At 44.1% G+C, this 25,331-nt stretch overlaps 1 pseudogene; it reads left to right on the plus strand.

Moving 5' to 3' along the window:
- LOC142209930 (uncharacterized) overlaps positions 1–25,331 on the plus strand; it is a 520,021-nt pseudogene that overhangs the window by 37,419 nt on the left and 457,271 nt on the right.

Below are 25,331 nucleotides of genomic sequence, written 5' to 3' on the forward strand. Positions count from 1 at the left end.
ACCGATTGTGAGCATTAACCACTCCATTTTCCTGGCAGCGCATAGGCACCACCATTTTCCCTGTTATCGCCGGCTCACTTTGCCATGACAGCAGGTAGACTTGTCAAGGCTCTCTGGCCTATCATGCAATGGATTCTATTGCAGGCTATTCTATGTAGCCTGCAATAGAAGCCCAGGTATTTTGCAAAGCATTAGCAGTGTAATGCATTGCATTAGTGATCAGATCCTCCTGGAGTTCAAGACCCCAAGGGGATATATCAAATGCAAAAAAAAAAAGTTTTTTAAAAGGAAAAAAAAAATTAAAATATTAAAAGTTAAAATCACCCCCCTTTCCCTCGAACACATATAAACCTACTTAAATACTGTGAAACAGATACACATTAGGTATCTCTGTGTCCGGAAACTCACACTCTACAAATCTATGTAACCCCTATGTGCAGTTCAAAGCAACGAGGTGTTAACAGTTTGCAGACATTATGCATGTGGGATGAAAGCAATTGTGTTTGTTTATCAAATCCTTGAAGGATAGGAGGGGCTGCTTTGCAAGGAAGACCATGTGCTCAATCTGTCTGCAGGATAGAGGGATCACAGGTGGATGCAAGTGGAGGATCTCTTGAGCTCACAGAGACTGAAAGCAAAAGGAAAGAGGATTTAATACCTTCAGAGAAAAGGTTACCGGCTTCACAGGAGGATCTGCTGAAGAGACTGGGTGTTTATACCTTCCACAACGGACGGAGGCGCTTCCCAGCTACACCTGAACGTTCTTCCAGACTTATCCCTTTGGCAGCCTGTTGGATGGGACGTGGTTAATCCCTCTGGGACTGTAAGTGTACCACCAGCATTCTTATTTTGACTGAATCCTATGATCCAGGAGTAAATGGTTCTTGCTAGAGTAATCTTCCTCTCTGAGTAAGAGACTTGTTTCATGCAGATATATGCTGTGCTGCCATGTCATATTACAAGGGTAGAGCTTGCTGCTGCTGATAGATGATTGTAGCCAGTATTGGATTTTCTGCAGTGTACTAAATCATCTGCACTAAAGAATCTCACCCTGCTAAGATTTAAAGGAGCATTATTAACTTCTGATATATTTCATGTGCACCAACGAACGAAGACCTTGTATTAAGACTGAGTTTTTTGTGATTGTTATACATTGTCCTAGGGCTTTGCCACATAGACTTGCCATTTTCTAGATAGGTTTATCGCTTAAAGAGGTTGTCCCATCACAAGGATCCTATCTATACTGCTTGTTAATGTGAATGTAAGACTTTTTCTAAATACACTGCTTCAGCAAAACTGCTTTGTTTGTCCACTATCTTGCTTTATTCAATTTATTGTTGACACAGCCCTTGACTTATCTGCTCAAAAGTTTTTTGTGGTAAAATTAGGGGCCTCGGCATACATTCGGGTTAGCTTATACTCGAGTATATACAATAGTCTGAGACGGCATCATATAGTGTGGGGTTATGTGGGAGTGTGAACAAAGATGGATTAATTTCAGGGATTCTAATTACGGTACGGAAGGGTTTACATTAGGAATTGTGATCAGTCTGTCTGAAAAGATGCGTCTTTAGTTGAAGTTGTAGAAATTGGGAGTTAATCTGATTGTCCGGGGTAGAGCATTCCAGAGAAGTGGTGCAACTTGGGAAAAGTCTTGTATATGAGCGTGGGAGGTTCTGAAAATAGAGGATGTAAGTCTTAGGTCATTGAGTGAACGGAGAGCACGGGTTGGGCAATAGACAGAGATAAGGGAGGAAATGTAGGGAGGTGCGGCATTATGGAGAGCCTTGTGGATGAGAGGGATAAGATTATATTGTATTCTGTTATGAATAGGCAGCTAATGTAGTGACTGTCACAGACTGGAGGCATCGCTGTAGCGTCTAGACCAGTGATAGTGAATCTTTTTGAGATTGAGTGCCCAAACTGCAACCCAAAACCCACTAAATTATCGCAAGGTGCCAACACCACAATTTAACCTTACTACTCTGTCGATGCACAATTGTGGACAGTTACGGACCCACAAATTACATCCTGTACTAATATTGTGTGTGATATAAATAGTGAAGGGACTCCACACAGTACAATCTGCCCCACAGTGGCCCCCAGAGAGTATTATATGCTCCACAGTAGACCCCCACACACAGTATTATATGCTCCACTTTGGGCCCCCCACAGTATTATATACTCCACAGTAGCCCCCTCCCCACACAGTATTAAATGCTCCACAGTAGGCCCCCCTCCCCACACACAGCAGACACACACAATTATACTTACCTCAAGTCCCATGAAGAGCTGATAGACGTCCTCCTCCTTTTGACTGCAGTCACTGATGACTTATGTCATCACGCCTGCATCGGGGCAGAGGTCACACTCTGCATATACAGCTGAAAGAGGGGATCGCTCACTAACGTGGAAGCCTGTACCAGATTCCCTGTTAGTGAGCGATGGCGAGCGTGCCAAGTGAGAGAGCCCTGTGTGCCCTCTCTGGCATGCGTGTCATAGGTTCGTCTTAATGGGTCTAGACTGATAGATGAGCCTGGCCACTGCATCTTGGGATCATGTGGATACATTGGCACGATTACCATGACAAATTGTCATGAATCAGGAAGGGAACTTAAACCTGGGATTTGCAGAGCCCCTATATCATGTACTGCAATACTCCTGCACTGCAGTACAATGCCGATATATTCCTTATGTTATTGGGATTGTTAGTCAGACCTCATTGCAGGGAACCGAGTGGTGAAAAGGACAGCGCCGTACTATTATCGGATTCATTGGGAAGAGCTTATCCTCAAGAGTTACGTAAAGTTACTACCATTTACCTCTCCTGGAGTTAAAGAAATGTTGTAGAACAGCCGCATTTGGCTGTCTGTGCCACATCAGGGAGGTAGAGACAGGACTATTCCCATCTGAGCCATGAAAGGCTACTTACGTTTCTTTAAGCTCAAACTCCTCTTGCTATTAGGTAAAAACTTTTTTCTTTTTTCATTTCCTGTTATTGCAGAATATTATTTTTTTTTATTTTATTTAAATAGATGTCATCCTCGGCCTCTGGTGATGGGGAGTCCTTTAGAAGAAAAACATCTTCCAAATGGAAATATCTCTCCTGCAGAGTTTTTCAGATACCGCTACCTGACAGATATGATCAGTATCGTGCCAATGGTCCCTCTGATGAACTGCCCATCATAGATATGGTAATTTGGGTAAAGGAATATGTCCAAGACTCAACGAAGGAGCTAAAGGATTCTACATCCTAAAAATCCCAGACGCGCTTAGCTTAGATCAGTATTACATTTGGATGAGGAGTTCCAAGTTCTAGATGAAACCTATTCTTCAGAAGCTTATTAAATCTATCAGCCCAGGCAACCTTGATGTTGATCCTGGGGAAGCTTCAGCATCCACCTCTAGGTGTTTCCTAATTAGGGCTAAGACTCCACATTGCAGAAACGCAGCTTTTTTTTGTTGCAGATTTTGCTGCGTTTTTTGAGCCAAAGACAAGAATGGCTACAAAAGGAATGGGAAATATATTGGAAGTTCTTTTACTTCTCCTTTCTGCTCTATCCACTCTTGGCTTTGGCTCAAAAAACCTCAACAAAATTTGCACAGGCGCCTTGGCCTCTTCAATCAGAATAGTGGAGTCCACTGAGAATAGATCATTAATAAAAATGAGTTGGAAAGCCCCTTTGATAAAGCCCATGTGCACCCTAATTATATTAATTGCCCCTTATATTATGACCTCTGACATAGATAAGGTCGACCCTTAATGATCTTTATATAATTGATGCTCCTTCTATTCACAATGGCCCCTTATATAAATGATCCCTTATGTTCATAATATCCCCTAATGAGCCCTTATATAGATGATCCTCCCTTTTATAGCCATAATGCCCCATAATTACCCTTTTTATATTAGGCCGGGGAAGGTGAAAAATTTTTCTTAAAAAAATCATACTCGCCTGTCGCCAGTCCTCTGCTATGTTAGGTGGCGTTCACACTACCGTTGGTGACTGTCAACAATGTCCGTGGCTATTGTCCCTTACAAGATTTTGGCAACAAACACTAGCTGAACTGTCAGAAATAAAATTTCCAGTTAAAATTTCCATTCATTTCAATGGGATTTTATCTTGTATCTGTTTACACCCAAGTCTGTTTTTTTCCAGCGAACAAAAAAATCCTGCACGCAGGACTTATCTGTCCATTAGAAAAAACGTACGGCAAGTGTCTGTTATTTTTTTTTTAACGTTGAAGTCTATGGGCAACAGACTTATAACGTACAGTAACTTATAGCCATCAGTTACTGTCTGTTTGTGTCCGTTATAATAGGTGCTTGTTTTTTGTTTTTTTTTTAAATGGACACCTTCATAACGGAATCCAACAGAGGTCATTGATTGGCCTCAGAGGTCATGTGCTGCAGGAACTTTCCCCACAAGAAAACACTAGAGCAGCAGGACTGGATCGAGCTGGGTAAAATCTGAGCAGCGGGAACGGGTGAATGGGTTTTTTTGTTTGTTTTTTCACCTTCCCTGGCCTTTGAAGGACGGGGACAGAGCAGCCGCCTCCTCTTCTAGTTGTAGTATAATACATCAGCACACCAAAATTCAATGTATCAAAAACTTTATTCCATAATCTTTGTTTTTTGTCTCACTGCTGTACTTCATTTGAATTCTATAGTATTTGTATATTGTGTGACTTTTTTATATACTTGATGATTATGGTGTTATACTTTTATATTAACACCCAAATTTTGAAGTCACATGGTTTTTATTACTTTATCTGATTACACTAAATATGATAATATATGGCTAATGTATATTCTAATTTTAGATGTCATGCAGATGAAGGTCCTTGAGACCAAAACATTCAGACTTTGACATCGAATATCCAGATACTCTATTATTGATTGGCTGTGTGCTTAACTTTTTTCTATGAAGATTGTGGAATAAAGTTTTTCATACATTGAATTTTGGTCTGAAATGTATTATATTACAATTTGTGATGGGACTACCCAAATACTTTTTGGCATCCATTTATGGGAATAATTTGTTCCCCTGTAAGGAGTGCATATCTTTTGTATATATTTGCCTCCTCTTCTTAAGGTGCGATCTATGCGCCATAATCACATATAGGACGTCTGTGTCTCAGCTCAGGAGGAGCGATGTTGTGACGTTATCGCGCCCGTCTGTGCTGAGGAGCAGACATCTTGTCTCTTCTCTTGGTAACTTGTAAACCGCAAGCCTGAAGCGTCTTGCGATTTACAAGGTACCACATCAGCAGGATGCATCTTACCTAGATCAGTGTCCTGGAGATACCAATCTAGTTAAAAGTACCGAGAGTATTAATGACGGCCAGGGGTGGACACCCACAGAGTCACATGGGGGTCCCTGGCAGCTGAAGAGGAGAGGCCACGTGCAGGAGCGGGGAGAGGTAAGGGAATAGGGTCCGTTACTGGACCTCAGCGGAGGACCGGTAGAGTCCCCTGAAGACATGGTGCCCATCAGGGGGATTTACCAGTACCCTGGTGGCCAGTCTGACCCTGGCTCTGCTCCATACACATCATACACACACAGCTCTGCTCCGTACACATCATACACACACAGCTCTGCTACATCCACACTGTAACTACATCCTGATTCTGACACGTACACTTCAGCTCATCCAGCACCGACCACAACCAGCACAGCAGAGTCCTGTATACACTGAGCACGTGACCTGGTAACACCTCACCATGTGATCACTTGACTCCTCCTACTGATCACATTACAGTGACATCATCACAGGTCCTTTAGCTCTTCCAGGACTACAGTAGTAGATTCCTCCTCTCCTATATATGGTGTACAGGTAGAGGTAAGTGTCTATATATATATATATATATATATATATATATATTAATAAATAATAAATTTTATTTATATAGCGCCAACATATTCCGCAGCACTGCACAATTTGTAGGGTTCAGATACAGACAGATACAAAACAAAGAACGTCATTTCACACAATGGGACAGAGGGCCCTGCTCACAAGAGCTTACAATCTATGAGGTAGAGAGGATGACACAAGAGGTAGCAGGGGCGGCATTGCTTATACAGTGTTCAGACAATTTTGTAATAGAGGTTACTGTCATTACACAAACAAAGCTTTATGGGCCGTCATTAGTAGTGTCCTTTAACATGTGGATAGAGCATGGACAAATATGTTAGGCTGAAAAGGCATCAAGAAGGGTTTGCATTAGGAATTGTGATAGGCCTGTCTGAAAAAATGCGTCTTTAGTTTGCGTTTGAAACTGTAGAAATTGGGAGTTAATCTGATTGTCCGGGGTAGAGCATTCCAGAGAAGTGGTGCAGCTCGGGAGAAGTCTTGTATACGAGCGTGGGAGGTTCTGATAATAGAGGATGTAAGTGTTAGGTCATTGAGTGAGCGGAGAACACGGGTTGGGCGGTAGACAGAGATGAGGGAGGAAATGTAGGGAGGTGCAGCATTATGGAGAGCCTTGTGGATGAGGGGGATAACTTTATATTTTATTCTATATTGAATAGGCAGCCAATGTAGCATATATGTATATCTACATTTGTACTTGAGAAACGTTCCGGTGAGGACCGATACGTGGTGTAATGCTTTTTCCAATAAAAGGACATTTTTCCATCCATACAAGTTGTTGACAGACTGGATTTTTTTTTTTTTTGTATATATCTGATGTGTGTGTATAGTCACGGTCATTGTCAGGCTTCCTGAGCCACATCAACCTGCACATGGCCACCTACTTGCTGTGGTCACTATTGATCTCAGCGCTTAAAGTGGGAGTCCAGCTGTGATTTACTGCCATGATAAGTGTGTGCATACTAAGACTAGAGATGGGTGAACTGATTCTGGGCCTCCACCTATTATATCTGAAGAGACCCAATAGTATAATAATTTCACTTCCAGTTTTATTCGAACTTGTTCAATCTGAAACGCGTCTTGTGAGATTCGCCCATCTCTAAGTAAGACCATGTAGTGCAAGGATGGACCAAGTTGCCGATTTTGCAGTTACAAATCCGGAACAAGAAGGACCCGCGCTGAATGGTTAGGTGAATAACGACTTTTTATTGAACAACACACTACGCGTTTCGGGCATTCACTCTGCCCTTCCTCAGGTGCAATAGTTCTGATGGAAAATGTGGAATAAACAGGCCAGACCGACCCTGCTTAGCTTTACGTCTCAGAGCCAAAGTATGATAAGGACCTTTGTTGCGATGTTCCCTGATGGAAAACAGGCCAAACCCAATACTTCAGAGATTAGCTCTTTTTTTTAAAAAATTCTTTATTTAAATATAAACCAAAACAAATACAACAAAAAGGCAGGGGAAGGCCGAAAGACCAACCCAGCCAGAGTCGAAACAAAAAAGAGCACGGCCAGTATGAATGGGAATAACAAGGGAAGCAGCAAGGGGAAGATCAGAACGAGACAAAACACAGTAAATAAATTACAATCACAGTATGAAGAACCAGTGAGGAAGGGGAAGAGAAAGAGAAAAAAAAAAAAAAAAGGGGGGGACCCAGGGCTCTGGGAGCAAAATCTCACTAACTGTTCGCCGAGGGTCTCAACCAACAATATCTCTGTAGGATTGAGTGCCCTGGAAAAGAAACCAGGGCATCCAGGCAACCATATAGGCCACATATACGTCACGGAGAGAAGCAGTGAGGTCCTCCATGGTCCTGATATCTTCCACTTTATGAACCCAATAGCGGAGGGAGGGGGGATTAGTAGATTTCCAGAGGGCCAGAATACACACCCTAGCTGCATTAAGCATATGGCTCATAGAGGATTTGCGATATGAGCGAAGAGGAAGATCCGACAAATGGAGCAAAAAGAAGGCCGGGATGAAGGGAAGAGTGGAAAACTTGACAGAGAACCCTGTGAACTCCAGTCCAGAAATCAGTGAGAGCAGGACAATCCCAAAACACATGTAAGAGGGTCCCCTCCCCAGAGCCACAGCACCAATAAACAGAAGAAGAGGCGAGAAAAATTTTATGCAGCCTCGAGGGGACGAGGTACCATCGGACTTGGACTCTGTAAAACAACTATGGTAAGCATCAGGGAACCTAGAGGAGGAAAGAGAGGGTGAAGGCCCCCTCACGGAAATGGGTTTCCTGGATAAAGGCAACCTGGGTTCTCTTACCCCAGAGCATGCGGAGCAAGGAGGACCGTTTCTCGGGAGTGTTGAGGCCGTTGGCTATCATTTGTGTGAAATGACTTTCTTTGTAATGTATCTTTCTGTCTGTATTTGAACCCTACAAATTGTACAGCGCTGCGGAATATGTTGGAATATCTATAAGTCCCGCCTGAATCCAGGATGCGTTGTAAGGTAGGTTTCAGAAGCCGTCTCATGGCCAAAGTACGGCGGGAAACGTCTGGGAGGAGGGAGACTTGGCCATCTAAGAAAGGAACCGGACCATGCTTCCAAGCCGCTTGGAGGATCTCTTCCTTCTCCCTATAAAAGTGTACCCTGCAAAGGACATATCGGGGTTCCAAAGAGGTGGCACGTCTGCACCCTGTCAATATTTATCTCCGAGTCCATCGGGCAGGAGAGGACAGTGTTAAAGATGGAGACCGCAATAGAACACAACTCAGCAGTACCAACAGCGTCTGGGATACCACGCAGCTTTATATTATTTCTTCTGCCCCTGTTTTCCTGATTGTCCACCTGAAGCAAGATATGTCGGTTAAAGTCACGCTGGGAGGCCAAGGATTTTTCAACCGCCTCCAGGCGGTGATCAATGGAAACGGTATTTTGTTGTTGGACAGTGACTTGCTCAGACAATGACTGGAGCTTGGCCTTAAACCCAGAGAAAATCTTATCTTGCCTCTCCTCCACTCTGCGTACAAACCCCTCCAGGTCACTTTTAGTAGGCATGTTGTGAAGAAGCTGCCAGATGTCAGACAATTTAGGACGCTTGGAGCGGCAAGCGGCCGATAAGGAATCCTGTTGGGAAGAGTCAGAAGAGCGAGGGGTGTGCTGTTTCATCTAGATGTAATCATACCGTTCATACATACTGTAGATTGTATCCTTTGTAATCCATGCTGCCACCTGCTGTCCTTTTTTTCGTATGACAACCTGTAGTTAATTAATTCTGTACATGCCTTCGCTTCCTGGTTCAAGGGTAACTGTTTTCTGTTTTCACTATCACTAGTCTCCATTTTCTCTGGGAGAGAAACACTTGGACTGAGCAGCAGAAGGCATCAGTTTTCGACCACACTCACACTTATCACAAACTACACTTATAAGTAGTTGCCTGCATTCCTGGAGAAGTGCTGCATTACCATCACATGCTGCATGTCCAGTCTTCCAAATAAACAAGCCTGAACTTCACCATTCCTGATGTGCATCATCTCTCTGGACTCTGAGCAACATGGTCCTGTCTGCCCTGCATTGAGGAAACGAAGGTAGGACCTCTCCCAGCCCCTATCCACCTGCCACATCTTCATTCACCTCATGTGGGGACAGAACAAGGGGCGCGAAGGACTGCTGGAGTAGAAGAAAAGTCCATCTCCTGTCCGGATGTTGACGCAGCAGTAGAAGCCAACTGCGGCGGTATGGAGGTCAGAGGCTCCTCAGTAAGGGCCAGGGGGTCCAAGGAGACGCAGGGTAGAACAGGTACCCCCACGTGGAGGGATACAGACCCAGGAGGCCGGGGGGAGGCCTTGGACTCAGGACAAACAGCAGCTATGGATCCCCTGCAGGTTTGGAGAGGCTATGGAGCAGGGATGCACTGTAGAGCATGAGGGAGCACAGGAGACTGCAGGGGGGCGACAACAGGCAGTAATACAGAGTCCTCAGGAGCAGGTAAGACAGAAGCACCTGTGAGGGGCTGGGAGGCGACAGATGTAGGACACAGTTCAGTGGGCTGAAGGAGGAGGGCAGGAGGAACAGAGCAGCCGCCATTTTGAGTGCCAGAGGGGGAGACAGATGGTACCTGCATATCCATGGGCGCAGAGCCAGGCACAGTGGAGGGCGAAGGGAGCCGATCTCCGGGTCCCTGGGAGTTCCGCTGCAGGGATCCCGTCTGCGCAAACACAGAGGAAGCTGTCGGCAGGACCGGAGCATTGGCGGAAGAGGCGCGCGCCGTCGCCATTTTGGAGCGGAGAGGCTGCGCTGTCGGCATCGAAATGGGCCATTTGCGGCTCTAATCGGGCTGAAGAGGGAGCCTTTCGTCCCAGGCGACGCACCATCGCTTGGCAAGGCTTGTGGAAAGGCTGTTGGGGTCCGGGAGCTCCTGTAGGACACGTCTTCACGCTTGCATGTCTAGGCCACGCCCCCCGAAAAGCAGACATCTTGTCTCTTCTCTTGGCAACATGTAAAGTGCAAGCCTGAAGTGTTACAAGATAACAGTAGGATACCTCTTACCTAGATCAGTGTCCTGGAGATGCCTAGATGATCTAGTTAAAAGTACCAAGAGTATTAATGACGGCCCCTGGAAGTAGAAGAGGAGAGGCCACGAGCAGGAGTGGGGAAAGGTAAGTGAATAGGATCCGTTACTGGACCTCAGCAGAGGACTGGTAGAGCCCCCTAAAGACATGGTGCCCAGCAGGGGGATTTACCGGTACGCACACGCGCAATACAGACAACGAATGAGGGGGTCTCGGTGTCTCTCTCTTTCCCTCCCTCAGGCGCTTACACTTCGTTCAGCAGCAGCATCTCCGATGATCTCTCTGTCTCTCTCACGTGCGCGCTTTGTGATACCCAATGGTGTTCTCTGCTCTGCTGTTGCCTCAGGAGTTTTTGTTCGTGAAGGAAAATGTGGGAAGGGGGGCGGGAGGAGGAGCAAGCTGGAGAGTCGGAAAAGGACACAAAACAACGATTTGACGAGGAACTGTCCAAAATTCAAGGGAACGCTGACAAATCCAGTATTTGCTTAAGCCAAACTACTTACCAGAAGTTAATCAATGATATCTAAAACACGCACACCAAAACATGACTACTAAGAAGGAACCCAGGGACTATCGGTTGCTGAATCGCTACGTATGTGATGATGATGATTGTAGGAAACAAAAGTCAACTCATTGATCCTGTTACAGAAGGAGTCAGTACTATCCAGTATGATGTCACGGACTGTTATCACTACATTTCACGCCACTTCATGGAGCAGCTCGTTTTGGTTCATACTTTGCCTAAATAGCATTGGGCCTTCTATACAACATCTAGGCAACGTACGGAACGATTCTCTCATCTCATACATTGCCTACAAATGCCGGGCACTGACTATGACATCATCACAGGTCCTTTAGCTGTTCCAGCAGAGTAACAAGGAACCTGACTCCTCCCACACATGATCACATGGTCATGACATCATCACAGGTCCTTTAACTCTTCCAGGACAACAGCAGGACGATTCCTCCTCTCCTATATATATATAGTGTACAGGTGGAGGTCAGTGTGTATATATCTATATATATAATGTGTGTGTATAATCACGGTCATTGTTAGGATTACTGAGCCACATCAACCCGCACATGCCCCAATTTGCCCCTTTAGTAGCCCAGACATGGCATTGTGACCAACACACAGTGTAATGTCCCAGTCATTCATGTCCCAGATAGAATAATGTCCCGCCTTGTTTAGTTCCCCACACGGTATAATGCCCTCTCATTGTGCTCCCCGCAGTATAATGCCCCCTCATTGTGCTCCCTGCAGTATAATGCCCCCTCATTGTGCTCCCCGCAGTATAATGCCCCCTCATTGTGCTCCCCGCAGTATAATGCCCCCTCATTGTGCTCCCCGCAGTATAATGCCCCCTCATTGTGCTCCTTCCCTGCGGCTGACAGCCTTTTTTGCTGCGCATTACAACTATTCATATTTTAATTTCTTCTCCACGGAGAGAGCGGGCCTCGGAACGGTGGCGGCAGAGGTTTTTGGATTTCTCCCCACCTCCAGACCATAGTCATCTGTGACCTTTACCAACATCATACAGAGCCTGAGGAAGGTCTACTCGGACCGAAAACGTTTGCTCCATTAAGCTCTACTAGAGATGAGCGAACACTAAAATGTTCGAGGTTCGAAATTCGATTCGAACGGCCGCTCACTGTTCGAGTGTTCGAATGGGTTTCGAACCCCATTATAGTCTATGGGGAACATAAACTCGTTAAGGGGGAAACCCAAATTCGTGTCTGGAGGGTCACCAAGTCCACTATGACATCCCAGGAAATGATACCAACACCCTGGAATGACACTGGGACAGCAGGGGAAGCATGTCTGGGGGCATAAAAGTCACTTTATTTCATGGAAATCCCTGTCAGTTTGCGATTTTCGCAAGCTAACTTTTCCCCATAGAAATGCATTGGCCAGTGCTGATTGGCCAGAGTACGGAACTCGACCAATCAGCGCTGGCTCTGCTGGAGGAGGCGGAGTCTAAGATCGCTCCACACCAGTCTCCATTCAGGTCCGACCATAGACTCCGCCTCCTCCGGCAGAGCCAGCGCTGATTGGCCGAAGGCTGGCCAATGCATTCCTATGCGAATGCAGAGACTTAGCAGTGCTGAGTCAGTTTTGCTCAACTACACATCTGATGCACACTCGGCACTGCTACATCAGATGTAGCAATCTGATGTAGCAGAGCCGAGGGTGCACTAGAACCCCTGTGCAAACTCAGTTCACGCTAATAGAATGCATAGGCCAGCGCTGATTGGCCAATGCATTCTATTAGCCCGATGAAGTAGAGCTGAATGTGTGTGCTAAGCACACACATTCAGCACTGCTTCATCACGCCAATACAATGCATTAGCCAGTGCTGATTGGCCAGAGTACGGAATTCGGCCAATCAGCGCTGGCTCTGCTGGAGGAGGCGGAGTCTAAGGTCGGACCTGAATGGAGACTGGTGTGGAGCGATCTTAGACTCCGCCTCCTCCAGCAGAGCCAGCGCTGATTGGCCGAATTCCGTACTCTGGCCAATCAGCGCTGGCCAATGCATTCTATTAGCCCGATGAAGTAGAGCTGAATGTGTGTGCTTAGCACACACATTCAGCTCTACTTCATCGGGCTAATAGAATGCATTGGCCAATCAGCGCTGGCCAATGCATTCTATTAGCTTGATGAAGCAGAGTGTGCACAAGGGTTCAAGCGCACCCTCGGCTCTGATGTAGCAGAGCCGAGGGTGCACAAGGGTTCAAGTGCACCCTCGGCTCTCCTACATCAGAGCCGAGGGTGCGCTTGAACCCTTGTGCAGCCTCGGCTCTGCTACATCAGAGCCGAGGGTGCGCTTGAACCCTTGTGCACACTCTGCTTCATCAAGCTAATAGAATGCATTGGCCAGCACTGATTGGCCAGAGTACGGAATTCGGCCAATCAGCGCTGGCCAATGCATCCCTATGGGAAAAAGTTTATCTCACAAAAATCACAATTACACACCCGATAGAGCCCCAAAAAGTTATTTTTAATAACATTCCCCCCTAAATAAAGGTTATCCCTAGCTATCCTTGACTGTACAGCTATCCCTGTCTCATAGTCACAAAGTTCACATTCTCATATGACCCGGATTTGAAATCCACTATTCGTCTAAAATGGAGGTCACCTGATTTCGGCAGCCAATGACTTTTTCCAATTTTTTTCAATGCCCCCGGTGTCGTAGTTCCTGTCCCACCTCCCCTGCGCTGTTATTGGTGCAAAAAAGGCGCCAGGGAAGGTGGGAGGGGAATCGAATTTTGGCGCACTTTACCACGCGGTGTTCGATTCGATTCGAACATGGCGAACACCCTGATATCCGATCGAACATGTGTTCGATAGAACACTGTTCACTCATCTCTAAGCTCTACCAATAAACACATTTGTTGGGTTGACACGTACACCTGTTTGAAGCTCTTTCTTTGTCCTCTTATTGTGCTCCCTGCAGTATAATGCCCACTCATTGTGCTCCCCGCAGTATAATGCCCCCTCATTGTGCTCCTTGCAGTATAATGCCCCCTCATTGTGCTCCCCACAGTATAATGCCCCCTCATTGTGCTCCTTGCAGTATAATGCCCCCTCATTGTGCTCCCTGCAGTATAATGCCCCCTCATTGTGCTCCCCGCAGTATAATGCCCCCTCATTGTGTTCCCCGCAGTATAATGCCCCCTCATTGTGCTCCTTGCAGTATAATACCCCCTCATTGTGCTCCCCGCAGTATAATGTCTTCTCCTTCTGTTCCCCACAGAAAAATACACAAATAAAAACTAACACTCCCCTTCCCCCACTGCAGTCCACTCTGATCTCTACTTCAGGTGGTTTGGGAGCAGAAGATACAATGTCACTACATCTCCTCTGCTGCTTCTAATCTGCTTTGAGCAGAGACAGGGACTGAATGATCCTTCACCATTGTCCTCCATCTGCATTGTACAGGACACAGATGGGGCTGAAGTCCCTTCCTTTCCTCTTTATTACTGAGCCTATTATGGAGATTTTACATTACTGTGTTCCAGCAGCCAGAACTATATTACTTGTCCACTGTAGATGTATGGGCACTTGTTTTTCACAGGACAAGTTGTCATTTTTCATGGCAATATTGTCTGGTACATATAATTTATTGACTGACTTTTTGGGGAATGGTTGGGGGACAGAAAACAAAACATTATTTCCACCATTACTTTACACTATTTACAGAGCAGCAGAAAAAACCTGATCCTTTTTCCTCTGGGTCAGGTCTATCATGGTAAATAATATTAGATTTTTGTGTTCCAGTAAGAGCTGCACATGGGCTTGTTTTTTGTTTTTGCAGATTCAGTTAAATATTTTCAGGAACTATTCTGGGGTATACTATATTGTTTTTACAATTTTATTTATACCATTCACCATGTGATTTAATTGCAAAATCTTTGTCATACATAGAGGCCTCTTGGGGTATGTTCACATGGCAGAAATTGGATTCCACGTGTGAACCATACCACGCAGTTAGCCACAATGCAGTGCACCAGCATCCCGTTGTTGCATTCCGCTCCAGATTAGGCCTGAATGAATGGGCCTAATTGGTAGGGAGTCTCGCGCCACGGACGCTGTGGCTGAGTCAGCCGCGGAATCCACAACAAGATAGATCATCTCGCTTTTTTTTCCCACTACTAGTTAGCAGAAAAAAGAAGTGAGCGGCTCCCACTGAAGTCAATAATAATAATTTCACTTCCAGTTTTATCCGAACTTGTTCAACCTGAAACACATCTTGTTAGGTTTGCCCATCTCTAAGTAAGACCATGTAGTGACAGTGATGCAATAATATGTCACCATGTGCTACATAGCGGCTGTCAAGTACGTGTTCATTTACCCAGCCCATATCCACACAAACTACTGTAAAGAGTTATTCAGCTCCTGCCCCAATCCATATACAGAGAGAGAATATAAAAGATCTACCCCGTATTATCTCCTCACATGTTATATGTTATTATCTTCAGGAATTGTCTATATTTGCATGGGATTGTATATGACTTTACATTGACTTAAATTCTTTCCAATCATGTTCCTACGGTATAGGAGCCTCTCAATGGATAAGGACAAGATGACGGAGAAAATATTACATCTCACCCTAGAGATCCTGCACCAGCTTACTGGAGAGGTGAGAGATTCTGATGATGTCACATTACATCATTCTTATCTATAGTAATAACAGATGATATGACTGGAGAGGTGAGGGACTCTGGGACTGGATGGAGTGATATTTATTAATGTGTCTCTCCATAAACAGGATTACACAGTAGTGAAGAAGACCTCTAGTGGGCGCTGTCAGGCTCCTGTATCTGAAGGATGGGGGAGAACCCTGAGCCCAATCCCGGGGCCTCCACCTCACTCCCTGATACGTGAGGAGATCAATGGACAGAAGATCCTAGAACTCACCAACAAGATGATTGAGCTGCTGACTGGAGAGGTGACACTGCTGGGAATGCTGGGACATTATACAGGAGCTCTATGAAGGGATCTGGTGATGACTGTATCATTGTGTTGTCAGGTTCCTATAAGGTGTCAGGATGTCACTGTCTATTTCTCCATGGAGGAGTGGGAGTATTTAGAAGGACACAAAGATGTGTACAAGGAGGTGATGATGGAGGATCAGCAGCCCCTCACATCAGCAGGTAATAGACATGACTAAATACACACGGCCTCTCATTATCTGTATGGAAAGAATGAATTCAGTCCCTGTATGTGTTTCCTCCAGTTCCATCCAGTAAGAGAACATCACCGGAGAGATGTCCCAGTCCTCTTCTACTACAGGACTGTAAGGAAGAAAATGTCCTCCAGGATGATCAGGTAGATGAAGATAAGGTGACATAAGATCTTCCTCTGCCCTGTAGAAGGGCTGTGAAGGTCTCGTGGTCAGTCTGGTTTTATCCCACAGTATTAGATGTTTTCCACTTGTGTAATGAGAAAAGTGGAGATGGCAGGATAAAGCTGACCATAGACATGACATGTTGTCTGGATCTTCTCACAGTTCTCTGGCTATGGAGGCTGCTGGTTGGAATAAGAAACCAACATGGTGGATTTATCAAGGAGACCTACAGCTATTTGGTCAGATAACTCCTGCTGTCATTTTTGGTGATCATGATAATGAATGATCTTTTCTTCTCCTATAAAATATTCCATGTGACTTCTCCAACCGTCTGGTGACTTTACAATATTTGTTTCACAGCTTTTGTATCTGGTTGAAGATCTGAACAATATTAATGCTCCGGAGACATATGTGAGGGGTAAGGAGGAGAGTACGGAGGACATTCCTACAGGTGACCGCCCAGGTGAGTAGTAACTAGAGATGAGGAATTGGTTCATAATGAGCCAGTTCTTTATGAATTTTTTCAAACAAACACTTTAGGTTCAACCAAACCTGAATTTTTTTTGGTTCTCCACCCACAAATCAATGCATTGCAAAAATTACTGCACATCTATTGGAGACTGCACAGAGGAGCTTGTAATAGAAGCAGTACAAAGACAAGCCTGGGATCCTTCAGTAGGCTTCTAGCTGTCATGGCAATGGATACTGTTTCAGGGGCCAGCAATCTACCCCAAAACAGTGGTGCCAGAGGCGTAGCTAAGGGTTTGGCACAGGGGGACAAACATATCCACGTGAGCCCCCAAGCAGTTCTATCGATATTATTACTATGCAGTGACCGCACAGTGGTAGATATCGGCTCTACAGACCATTTGGGTGAATAAAGCGCAGTTACATTTTGTGAGTTACATGTGACGTCTTGTTCACATTTCTCGTCTCTTCCCTCTGGACCGCCATGAACAATTCTTCCAGCAGTGTCTTGTCTCTGTAAAGTTTTCAGCACAGACATCTTTGGCTCCTCACTTTTCCTGACACCTGACCCACATTATCCTCACCTACATAGAATCCCCATCCTGCTACTACCCCAATTCTAAGGGTCCTTCCCACGATGTGACGCAGAGTTGATTCTGACATGTAAACTTGTGTCAAAGTCAGCGCTGCAAAACAGAATCCCATTGATTTCAATGTGTTACGTGCGCTAAATGGGGTGCGTTAAGGACAAAACCGTATAGGGTAAAAATAGGGATTTTCTGTTCTTCCCTATGATGCTCCACCAATGTGGATACCCCGCCTATTGACATTGGTAAGACTTCCAATTTCTTTTATTCTATGTTCACCATTATACTGCTGTAGTGACAATTGGAATTGAGGGTATTTTAAGGATCCAGTTTTAGTAATTAATATTAACAATAACAATGGACAATAAGCCAGTCTTGCCTTGATTTTTAGCCTCTGACCATTTACCACTGATGTTCCTAGAAGTACAGGCCGATAGTTTTGCACCTTCCTTTTTGAATCACCCTGTAGTAAGGACTATGTAGCAGAATACGGCAAAACTGCTTGTAAAATGCCAGGCTAGTGGGGGAAAGTCATTGGACCCAATTATAGTCAATGAGATTGGTCAGACACAGTTGGGATTCTTCATAGAAACCAATGTTTCAGTTATAGTTTCATTGTTCTTCTCCTATAATGGAGCAAAACAAGAGGAATAAAAATGTTTATGTGAACAGAGCCTAAGTCAGTTAGTCACTGAATTTCACTCAATGCCTTGTAATTTGTATGGACATTTTTATATAGAAATGCTATAAAATCTTAATATAATGTTAATGATATAATATTCATACATTATAAAATCAGTTTTCTTCTTGGCAGATGACTGTACCAGGAGCTCAGAGGAACATCTCATATCTTCAAATTATAAAGCAGATGACGGTGGTATCACACAAGATACATATGAAGAACATGCCATTATCCCAAATATTCCCTCACCCCTTCACAGCCAAGATCTATCATCTCTTTCTTCTATACACATCCTATCTTCTAATCCATCACAGACTGTTACACAAGAAAAGATTCACAAAGAGGAGAAGCCATATTCATGTTCAGAATGTGGGAAATGTTTTACATCTAAATCAGATCTTGTTAAACATCAGAAAACTCATAAAGGGGAGAAGCCATATTTATGTTCAGAATGTGGGAAATGTTTTTCATATGAATCAAAATTTTTGATGCATAAGAGATCTCACACAGGGGAGAAGCCATATTCATGTTCAGAATGTGGGAAATGTTTTACATCTAAATCAGATCTTGTTAAACATCAGAGAATTCACACAGGGGAGAAGCCATATTCATGTTCAGAATGTGGGAATTGTTTTACAAGTAAATCAAATCTTGTTACACATCGCAGATTTCACACAGGGGAGAAGCCATATTCATGTTCAGAATGTGGGAAATGTTTTACAATTAAATCAGATCTTGTTAAACATCACAGATCTCACACAGGGGAGAAGCCATATTCATGTTCAGAATGTGGGAAATGTTTTACAAGTAAATCAGATCTTGTTAAACATCACAGTTCTCACACAGGAGAGAAGCCATATTCATGTTCAGAATGTGGGAAATGTTTTACAAGAAAATCAGTTCTTGTTAAACATTACAGATCTCACACAGGGGAGAAGCCATATTCATGTTCAGAATGTGGAAAATGTTTTATATCTAAATCAAATCTTGTTACACATCAAAGAATTCACACAGGGGAGAAGCCATATTCTTGTTCAGAATGTGGGGAATATTTTAGGTGGAAGTCACATTTTGTTACACATCAGAGAATTCACACAAGGGGTAAACCATTGTCATGTTCAGAAATTTGAACGTGGGAAACATTCAACAAAAATTTCTTGTGGGAATGTGGGAAGTATTTAATTTATATCTTTTTTTTTATTCAAGTATTTTTATTAGGGTTTTCAAAAGTACATAAGGGGGGGGAACAGATCAAGAAATTGTGCTCACGTCACATCACAAGGTGAAAGTGAGCAGGCTAAACAATTTATACAAAGAAAAAGGTAACAATGTCGTATAAACAGGGCAGAACAATTTCTCTAGTAAGTCAGATATATAGCAGTGCAAACTGTAAGAACACAAAATAGGGAAAACATTCGGGCCGCTAATAACCCATAACTTGAGTCTATACGACTGAGACATGAGTCTCAACGAAAACGCATGTAGAGAAAGGCACAATAAGGGGATTAATTTATATCTTTTTTCCCCTTATCAGTATGTCTTTGGAGTCTGGGAGGAAACCCACGCAAAAACGGGCAGTACATAGAAACTCTTTGCAGGGGTGAAGTGTATAATTTATATGGTGATTTTCATGTTTTATTAATCTTGCATGATAGAAACATTTTTGTAAAATAAATATTTTCTTTCTGCGGCGTCATATTCTAAATGCTACAACTTTTTAATTTTTCAATCGATCAAGCTTTACACAGGGCATATATTTTGCAGGACAAGCTGTAGTTTTTATCTCTTTGGGGCACATTCAACATTTTATTAAACTTTTGTTTTTACATGATTTACATTTTTCTTTAGTCCCCCTAGGGGACAAACCTGAGATGCCTTGATCACTTGTATAATACAGTGTAATACTTCTGTAACACTGATATTCAGTTTATTAGGCATAATAGGACTATGTACATGGCAGTCCAGAAGGCTACAGCTAGGCTTCAGGCTGGTAGAGGGAACTCCTTTAACCCCTTCCCGACAGTAGATACCCAGCACTAATGCCCCCGGTCGTTGCCAACACCGATCGCGGGCGTTAACCACTCCGGCGCCACGGTCAAAGCTGACCAAGGCGCCATTTTTCTGGCGACGCATGGGCGCCACCATTTTCCCTGTGATCGCCGACACCCGATACAAGGTCCGGAGCCGGTGTCATGTTGCCATGACAGCAAGGAGCCTTGTGAAGGCTCCCCGGGATGTCATACAAAGGATTAGCATTCTTCTGCATTGCATTAGTGATCAGATCCCCTGGTGTTCAAGACCGCAAGGGGGTATATGAAATGCAAAAAAAAGTTTTTAAAAAAGTAAAAAAAAAAAAAAATATATATACAGTCCTATGAAAAAGTTTGGGCACCCCTATTAATCTTAATCATTTTTAGTTCTAAATATTTTGGTATTTGCAACAGCCATTTCAGTTTGATATATCTAATAACTGATGGACACAGTAATATTTCAGGATTGAAATGAGGTTTATTGTACTAACAGAAAATGTGCAATATGCATTAAACCAAAATTTGACCGGTGCAAAAGTATGGGCACCTCAACAGAAAAGTGACATTAATATTTAGTACATCCTCCTTTTGCAAAGATAACAGCCTCTAGTCGCTTCCTGTAGCTTTTAATCAGTTCCTGGATCCTGGATGAAGGTATTTTGGACAAACAATTCAAGTTCAGTTAAGTTAGATGGTCGCCGAGCATGGACAGCCCGCTTCAAATCATCCCACAGATGTTCAATGATATTCAGGTCTGGGGACTGGGATGGCCATTCCAGAACATTGTAATTGTTCCTCTGCATGAATGCCTGAGGATTTGGAGCGGTGTTTTGGATCATTGTCTTGCTGAAATATCCATCCCCGGCGTAACTTCAACTTCGTCACTGATTCTTGAACATTATTCTCAAGAATCTGCTGATACTGAGTGGAATCCATGCGACTCTCAACTTTAACAAGATTCCCGGTGCCGGCATTGGCCACACAGCCCCAAAGCATGATGGAACCTCCACCAAATTTTACAGTGGGTAGCATGTGTTTTTCTTGGAATGCTGTTTCTTTTTGGACGCCATGCATAACGCCTTTTTTTTATAACCAAACAACTCAATTTTTGTTTCCAAAATGAAGCTGCCTTGTCCAAATGTGCTTTTTCATACCTCAGGCAACTCTATTTGTGGCGTACGTGCAGAAACGGCTTCTTTCTCATCACTCTCCCATACAGCTTCTATTTGTGCAAAGTGCGCTGTATAGTTGACCGATGCAGTGACACCATCTGCAGCAAGATGATGCTGCAGCTCTTTGGAGGTGGTCTGTGGATTGTCCTTGACTGTTCTCACCATTCTTCTTCTCTGCCTTTCTGATATTTTTCTTGGCCTGCCACTTCTGGGCTTAACAAGAACTGTCCCTGTGGTCTTCCATTTCCTTACTATGTTCCTCACAGTGGAAACTGACAGGTTAAATCTCTGAGACAGCGTTTTGTATCCTTCCGCTGAACAACTATGTTGAACAATCTTTGTTTTCAGATCATTTGAGAGTTGTTTTGAGTAGCCCATGATGCCACTCTTCAGAGGAGAGTCAAATAGTAGAACAACTTGCAATTGGCCACCTTAAATACCTTTTCTCATGATTGGATACACCTGGCTATGAAGTTCAAAGCTCAGTGAGGTTACAAAACCAATTTTGTGCTTCAGTAAGTCAGTAAAAAGTAGTTAGGAGTATTCAAATCAATAAAATGATAAGGGTGCCCATACTTTTGCACCGGTCAAATTTTGGTTTAATGCATATTGCGCATTTTCTGTTAGTACAATAAACCTCATTTCAATCCTGAAATATTACTGTGTCCATCAGTTATTAGATATATCAAACTGAAATGGCTGTTGCAAACACCAAAATATTTAGAACTAAAAATGATTAAGATTAATAGGGGTGCCCAAACTTTTTCATAGGACTGTATGTTTAAATATATTAAAAGTTCAAATCACCCCCCTTCCCTAGAATGCATATAAAAGTACTTAAATACTGTGAAACACATAGACATTAGTTATCCCTGTGTCTGTAAACTCATGCGCTAGAAATCTATAAAAGTATTTGTCCCGTACGATAAACGCTATAGCGGGACAAAAAGTCAAAAGTGCCAAACCGCCAGTTTTGCCTCTGATAAAAATCGTAATAAAAAGTGATCAAAGCAAAAGTTATTCCCCAAAATCATATAATTTAAGACACCTTATGCATCCCTATTCACGGAAGTATAAAAAAGTTACAGGTTGTTAAGGGGTTGAAATGTAAATAAAACCATATAAATTTGGTATCTCTGGAATCGTACTGAAATATGGAATACAGGTGACATGTCATTTAGGCTGCACAGTGAACGCCGTAAAAACGAAGCCCGTAAGAAAGTCGCACGAATGCACCTTTTCTTCAGATCCACCTCATTCTGACTTTTTTTTCCAGCTTCCCAGTACGTTATATAGAATAATTAATGGCGGCATCATGAAGAACAATTTGTTCCGCAAACATTAAGACGTCATATGGCTCTGAGAGTGGAGAAATAAAAAAGTTATGGGGTCTGGAAGGAGGGGAGTCAAAAACGAAAATCGAAATATGCCGTCGGGGAAGGGGTTAAGAAATCAGATTCATTCATTCACTATAGTTGCCACAGGGATAATAATAATAGATTTTATTTATGGGATACAGCGCCAACATATTCCGCAGCACTGTACAATTTGTGGGGTTCAAGTACAGACATAAAGATTAGAGATGAGCGAACACTGTTCGGAACAGCACGCTCACAGCACGTTCCCATAGAAATTAATGGAAGCGGCCGGCACGCGGGGGGTTAAGATAAGATAATCCTTTAATAGTCCCACAGTGGGGAAATTTCAGTATGTTACAGCTGCATAGTAATACAGATACAGGATAATACACAGTAATATATTACAGAAATAGTAGACACACAAATGCTGAGAAAGATATCCTAGGAGTCCATAGCAGCTAGGGAACAGAGAAGAAAGAAGGAAGACATTCATAGTCATTTAGTTCTCTGTGCGGAGTGATCTTCGCTTGGTCTGATGTAGATTATACAGCCTGATCGCGGTTGGAAGGAAGGACTTGCGATAGCGCTCCTTCTCACACTTGGGGTGAAGCAGACGGTCACTTACAGTGCTGCCAAGTCCCATCAAGGTCTCATACATGGGGTGGGATTTGTTCTCCTGCATGGAGGTCACCACAGACAGTATCCTGTCACCCACCACCTGTACTGGGTCCAAGGGGCTCCCCAGGACAGAGCTAGCCCTCCTGATCAGCCTGTCAAGTCTATTTCTGTCCCTGGTTGATATACTGCTCCCCCAGCAGGCTACACCAAAAAAGATAGCTGAAGCAACCACCGAGTTGAAAAAGGGCCTAAGAAGTGTCCCCTGGACTCCGAAGGCCCTCAGCCTCCTGAGCAGGTAGAGTCTGCTGTGGCCCTTTCTGTGCAGCGCCTCCAGGTGATCAGCCCAGTCTAGTTTATTATTGAGGATCACGCCCAGATACTTATAGGTCCTGACTATCTCAATGCATGTCCCCTGGATCTCCACCAGGGTTGGAGCACTCCTCCATTTCCCAAAGTCCACCACCATCTCCTTGGTCTTCCCAGCATTAATCCTGAGATGGTTCTGCTGGCACCATTCAACAAAATCCCGGTTTAAGTCTCTGTATTCCCTATCGTCGCCATCAGTGATAAGGCCGACTATAGCAGAGTCATCAGAGTACTTCTGTAAGTAACAGCTGGATGAGTTGTGCCTAAAGTCAGCAGTATACAGTGTGAAGAGGAATGGGGCAAGAACTGTACCTTGTGGTGCCACCGTACTACAGATCACAGTGTCAGACACACAGTCCTGGGCTCTCACATACTGAGGGCGGTTTGTCAGGTAGTCTAGTATCCAGTTGGACAGGTGATGGTCCACTCCACCAAGGTTCAACTTCTCCCTCAGTAGCTCTGGCTGAATGGTGTTGAAAGCACTGGAGAATTCAAAGAACATTATTCTCACAGTGTTCCCGGGTTTCTCCAGGTGAGAGAGAGCTCTATGAAGAAGGTGGATAATGGCGTCATCTACCCCAATGCCCAGCCGATAGGCAAACTGGAGGGGGTCCAGAGCGGAGCACACTAGAGGGCGTAGGTGTGTCAGAACCAGTCTCTCTAGGACCTTCATCAGGTGGGATGTCAGTGCTACAGGTCGGTAGTCATTGTAGTCCATTGGGTTGGGTTTCTTTGGGACTGGTACCACACAAGATGTTTTCCACAGTTGAGGTACCACTCCCAGCTTTAGACTCATATTGTACATGTGCGTAATAATACCACACAGCTGGTCACTGCACATTTTCAGAACTCTTGCGCTTATCCCATCGGGTCCGCCGGCCTTGTCTGCTTTAATCCTCTTGATTTCCCGACACACCAGAGACTCCTTGAGGATCAGGCATTCGGATTGCAATTTACTGCCAGTCAGTGGGGGTTGGGTCTTGGTGTGTGGGGGGGAGGGGGGTTGCTTGTGAGGGGGGAGTTGGTTTGGAGTCAAATCTATTGAAGAATAGATTAAGCTCATTAAGCCACTTCCTTTCACCTTCTATCTGATGAGCTGTCTTTTGTTTGTGTCCGGATATCACCTTCAGGCTGTCCCAGACCTTTGAGACTCTACCCTCCCCCATCTGTAGTTCCATCTTCCGCCTGTAGTTGGCTTTCCCTTCTCTGATCAATTGTCTTAGCTGTTTTTGCATCTCCCCCAGGGCATTTCTGTCCCCAGACCTAAAGATTTTTTTTTCTGCTTGAGGAGGGTTTTAATTTCAGAGTTGATCCATGGTTTGTTATTGGAGAAACACCTCACCTTGCTAGTTGGTACCGTGCTGTCCACGCAGAAATTAATGTAGTCTGTTATGCACTGTGTGAGCCCCTCAATGTCCTCTGGAAATGAGTCTTGAAATACTTCCCATAAAGTTATATTAAAACAGTCCTTTAGAGACTCGACACTTCCCTCTGACCAAATCTTCACTGTACGGGTAACCGCTGGTTCTCTGCGCACCAGTGGAATGTATGTGGGTCGCAGATGTACCAGGTTGTGATCTGATCTGCCTAGGGGTGGTAGGGCACATGAGTTATATGCATCCCTTACATTGGCAAAGAGCAAGTCCAGTGTTTTGTTGTCTCTTGTATGGCAGGATACATACTGGGTGAAGCCTGGTAAAGTGGATGCTGGGGAGACGTGGTTGAAATCTCCCGACACTAGGAGCAGGGCATGGGGGTGAGATGATTGCAGCTCGCTTATAGCAGCATAGAGGACT

This window comes from Leptodactylus fuscus, chromosome 6 (genome assembly GCF_031893055.1).
Source record: "Leptodactylus fuscus isolate aLepFus1 chromosome 6, aLepFus1.hap2, whole genome shotgun sequence".
Taxonomy (NCBI): Eukaryota; Metazoa; Chordata; class Amphibia; order Anura; family Leptodactylidae; genus Leptodactylus; species Leptodactylus fuscus.